This window comes from Budorcas taxicolor, chromosome 24 (assembly GCF_023091745.1).
Source record: "Budorcas taxicolor isolate Tak-1 chromosome 24, Takin1.1, whole genome shotgun sequence".
In the NCBI taxonomy this organism is placed as follows: Eukaryota; Metazoa; Chordata; class Mammalia; order Artiodactyla; family Bovidae; genus Budorcas; species Budorcas taxicolor.
In genome coordinates, this window is record NC_068933.1 from 18333234 (window position 1) to 18338721 (window position 5488).

The window sequence follows — 5488 nt, forward strand, 5'->3', positions numbered from 1 at the left end:
TAAAGAATGAAATAAGACAGAGAAGGAGAAATATAGTATGATCTCACTGCTATGTGGAATCTAAAAAGAAATGTTACAAATGAACTTACTTACAAAACAGAAAGATATGCACAAATGGTTGACAGGGGGAAGGAATAGTTAGGGAGTTTGGGATGGACATGTACATACTGCTATATTTAAAATGGATAACAAATTAAGACCTATTGTATAGCACATGGAACTCTGCTCAATGTTATATGACAGCCTGGATGGGAGGGGTTTTGGGGAAAATGGATACATGTATTTTTATGGCTGAGTCCCTTCACTGTTCACCTGAAATTATCACAACATTATTAGCAGCTATAATATTCATAGGTATATTCACAGGTATAGCCCAAAACAAAATCAAGAATTCAATTTTTTAAAAAAATAAAAATTTTAGCTCCCCAAAGTATGAAAGAACACATTTCTTTTGTTTTAAGCCATCAGGTTTTAAGTTATCAGCCACCAGAGGAAACCACGTGTGTGTGTTCATGTACATACACATGCCGACACATATATACATGTTTATTTGTGTGTGTGTCTGTCAGACTAGCACATATTAGTGTCATTCAGTGTAATTCAACTTTACCGCTTCACCTTCTTTTTCTCCAACTAAAGTTAAAAAATAGCCTCCTGGAATATATCCTTCTAGCTCTTGGTTTTATACAACTTACCCTACTTAATTTCTTTAAATACAATCTCAAAATTAAATTTCACTATGTGTCTTTCCTATGTGTCAGTTGGTTATTTTCGACCTGATTAAGTGATATGTCTGTCCTGTGTTGTTCTTATTCCATTAACATTCCACAATCAGTGATGTTTACAAGCTCAAAGAAAAGAAATCACCAATTTAATAAAATTAAAATGTGTTTCAGTCCTGAAGATTTTCTTCTTCCGTAAAGAATTTTCATAGATAAATACAAGTACATAGGCTTTCATATACTATATCATCTCTGGGTCCTACACAATGTTGATTCCCTCCTCTAGGTCCTATATTTTTTATATATTTCTATAGCACTAGATTATGAGACCCTTGAGAGAGTTTTACACTTCCTTGTCCAATGGTAGCACTGGTCCCAGGACTTAATTGGTGTGCAACAATGCTTATTAAATTAACCCTGCAAACTGTGAAATAAATCAAGTGCAGGTCCATTAAAACATCCCATAAGGGCTAACTCTAGACTGTACGTCACAGCTAGGAAGATCACAAATGTAAATATTTAGGGTTGAAGGCGATTTGCAAAAGATTTGTAGGTAAATTGCACATTCAAAGACCATGTAGATTTCTCTTTGGCGATTGTGAGTGAAATTCTATTCATCACAGTCCACAACATGGCTATAAAGCATAAGTAACAACCTTTTTCATTCTTGCTAGTGAAAAGCCTTATCTACTCCAGACTTGGCTTATGCTTTCTTACAGCAAAAGTTTGGACCAGCAACACAAACTGAATCCTTTACCCATACAACTTACACACCGAACACTGAAGCTGACCACATCAGTAGTACGACGGTTGTTTATGAGATGAGAAGCACTGTGAGAGAAATAGAAATAAATTCTGCATCTGACCTTAGGAGAAAGCCGTTAAAATCAATTAAAAGAAACATCAACAGCTAGCAGGTGCTATGATCTTCATAGTGTTACTGCCTTCCACTAATCTTCCAGAGAGGTAACTGGGATGCTGTGCTCAAGCTACTTAAAGCCATTCATCTCCAAGAAGATGTAACAGTTACCTTGCCATTTTGTTCCCAGTCCTCAAGGGGAAATTTAATCAAGATTGTCAGAGCTTGAAAGAAAAGGGGGGAAATACACACAATCAAGCTACCCTTCAATAACCAGATAAAACCACCAAGAATTAATCAAAACTTAACTTGAAACCCTTCCAGAACTGCAAAACTCTCATAGTATCCCAGAGATAGATGAACCCACGAATTCTGATGTATGCAGCACACTGGTTTGATAAAATGGTGATGTTTTCCTGCCGTAAGTGGTATAATTCACCATGCATCGTATGCATTCATTTAATAAGATCCCTGTTTCACACTCAGCCAGGCATTTCTCACAAACTGCCATCTTCACAGGCCACCCACTCTGCTGATTCAGCTTTCTACTGCAGTGAGTCAGGCTGCCACCAGCTGCCATTTTTTCATGACACAAGCTAATGATCTGGTGCTTTCTTGCATGTTGAGGTTAATAGATAACTAATATATTTTAGCACATTCGTTATGGCCAGTTCTCCAATAAGAAAAAAACTGCACATTGGGTTGTTCTGCTTTGACAAATGTGGTGCTACATCGTGAAGGCTGATTAAAATCAATACTTCTGTGGAAAATTACATACAAGATGTATTAGTATCCAGGATACTCTGATAAGAACGCTTCTTATTCTCAATTCTGCTCTCACCCTGCACCCTCAGAAAAAGCACACTAAAGCTGGATGTGATTATTCATGAGGAAGTCAGTGTTTTTTCAAATGACAAATTAAAATTACTCATCAGTTAGGCCATAGCTTGTCATTTAAGACAAGGTGAATTTTAGTTTAGTTTGGAGAGTAATGCTAGCTAATGAGGAACTGCAAGAAATTGAAAACATTCTGAAGTCATATTTTATGTCCAACTGAAATTTCAGAGAGCCTCCAGAAATTCAATGGCATAAACTTTCTCATTTGAAACAAGAGAGCAAAGAACAAGCAGAGAGAAATAATTCAGTAAAGGAGGAAAGCAAAACTGGAGATGACCATGAGACGTAAATCCTGTGCAAATGTGCAGACAATTGGGGAAGAACTTTGGGCTTTGCACTGGTACAGAAGACAGACATACACAAATCTTAGCCAGATCTTTAGGGAAATGACCCAAACTAGCAGCAGCATTATTTTTAAGTAAGTCTCATAATTCCCTGCCCAGTAAGTATCAGTTAAGTATTATTATTTCCGTTTCACAGAAGAGGAACATAAGAGAGGCTCAGTACCAAAACTGGAACTCAAGCTCAGGTTTGCCTGATCCAAGGCTTGGCTCTTTCCACCCTGCCTCTGCCCACATTACCTAATACCCACTGGCAGGATTAGTTGCTATATACTCTATATCAGGGGTCCCCTCCCCAACCTCCAGGATCTAATGCCTGATGATCTGAGGCAGAACTGATACAATAATAATAGAAATAAAGTGCACAATAAATGTAATGGGCTTAAATCATCCTGAAACCATCTTCCCTCCTATGGTCCATAGAAAAATGTTCTTCCATGAACCCGTTTCTGGAACCAAAAAGGTTGGGGACAATTGCTCTATATCCTCAAAGTTTATCTTTGATTGTTTGGTATTTATTGATTTCTTCATTTTTCCTTTTATATCTTTGTAGCAGTTCTTATCACTCTGTTTGCCAGTTTATCTCTTAACATGACTCTCTGTCATGGGAGCTGAAGCTTCTGGAAGACAAGACATATTTCACTGGTATATTCTCATCACTTAGCAGTACCTGGGACATAGTAGGTATTCAATAAAGGCTTGCGTGCTTGTTCCATCATTCATACATTAGCCTTTATTAAGCTCCCTGTACATGTCAGACACTGGGGATGGAGCAGTAAACAAAAGCAGACAGAAGACCCTGCTCTCAATCAGTGAGCAGAAAACATCACCCAAATCATCACATAAATTAAAACACATTGCATAGCCCACTGAGGTGTGTGCTATGTCACAGAGGAACAGAGAACTTCAAGAGTACAGGACTGTGTGGAGAATCCAGTAAGGATTCTAAAGAAAAGGATTTGTGAGTGAGTAGTTAAGAACGAGTAGATGGGTAGAAATTCCCGGCAATCCCTCAGCAGGAGATGACACAGCAAGACTAGATCCATAGGAGGATCAGGGTGGCGGGAGGGAAAAGATGGAGAGGGAAATAGGTAAGCACGAAGAGTCAGCACTGCATCAGAGAAAAACACACACTTCTCATTAACCAGAAGCCATCTGTCTATAGAGACTTCCACAAAGAGAAAATCCATGATCTCTCATTCCAGTCCCAAAATGTTTGGAGCAGCTGTCCATTTTCTTTACGAACTCCCTTTAAAAAAAATTGCTCAACTTATTAGATAAGTGATATTCCATTAGCACTGGACTGTCCAGACCAGGGACTGTCAGCAGCAACTTCTCTGACCACTGGAGAGTCAGGGACACCTCTGAAGCAGTAGCGCCTGAGAAGGCAAGTTTCCTGTGAATGAGGCTGGGAGGAAGCTCCTTGTCCACAGTGCTGGTGGTAAAACTATGCGTTCAACTGATCATCCAAAAAATAATGTCAGTGATTAGCAAAGTGATGTGAAAGTTGCCCAATTGTGTCCACTCTTTGCAACCCCATGGACTATAGCCTGCTAGGCTCCCCTGTCCACGGAATTTTCCAGGCAAGAGTACTGGAGTGAGTTGCCATTTCCTTCTCCAGGGGATCTTCCTGGGCCAGGGATCAAACCCATGTCTCCTGCATTGGCAGGCGGATTCTTTACCACTAAGCCACCAGCCCTAGAGTGACCCAATATCAGCCTGAAAATGGCAGATCTCTCACCTTTCAAGAAGGTGCCGGCACCAGGTAACTGGGCCAGCAATCCCATCAGATGCATCCCACAAGGGAGAAGTCAGCTTTACTCTCCGAAGGTGCTTGCTGCAGCCCGTGTGGAAAGAAACCAATGAGTACAATGCAAAAACCTGTGTGTTGAGTAGTTAAAGTTTATTGGGTTTTTTCACCCCCAATTAAGTGTGTTTGTAGTGATTCCATCAGCAGAAACTACCAGTACACTGAACTGCCATGCATTACCTGACATGGTATTTCCATTTTGCTCTATTAACAAAGACTAGAGTTTAATTTCCAGGGACGTCTCAGCACAGATGCTCAAATGGAATGATTAATTTCTTTTTTTTTTTTTTTCTGTTCATTCTTTAGAAACTCATTTTTTAGATTTGTCTAAAGACATATTGCACCAAATCTTAAGACAAAGGACACTGGACGTTAAGAAAGAGGTCCACCTCAGAATTTACAATCTAGGGCAGTTACTTGTCTTGTGTGTACTGTGGTTACTTTCCAGGAATGAAGAAATAGCAACTCGTGTCCATAAGGATAAGTCATAAGCAAAGAAAAAATTATTTAAGAAAAACATAAGGAGTTAAGGTAGCATTAAGGCATCTCTACATTTACATGAAGTTGAAAGACAAAATAGGGTGAGGATAGATTAATAAAGAGTATCCTGCATGGTTAGCAATAAAAAATGCTTTTTCATAGACATTAGTGGGGTTTATTTTGATTGGCTTTTTATTGGTGGTTGTAATTCCATTTCCTGGATCAGTGAGTCCAAAATTGGATATTAGCAACCACAGGGGTAGAGCAACTCAGGTAACTCCTGAGGATAAGCAATTAAAATAGATTAGGAAATGGCTTCTTTTCATAGCTGTGAACTAAGTATCCAGAACCAGATTGCTCTCAGGCCCTGCTATGAAAC

The 5488-nt window shown here is 39.1% G+C and overlaps 1 non-coding gene across 1 annotated transcript; it reads right to left on the bottom strand.

The window, feature by feature from the left end:
• Positions 1–4962: 4962 nt before the first annotated feature.
• LOC128068436 (small nucleolar RNA SNORA81) lies at positions 4963–5083 on the bottom strand. Its single transcript, XR_008201497.1, has one exon. It is a non-coding gene; the product is annotated as a small nucleolar RNA SNORA81 (small nucleolar RNA).
• Positions 5084–5488: the final 405 nt, after the last annotated feature.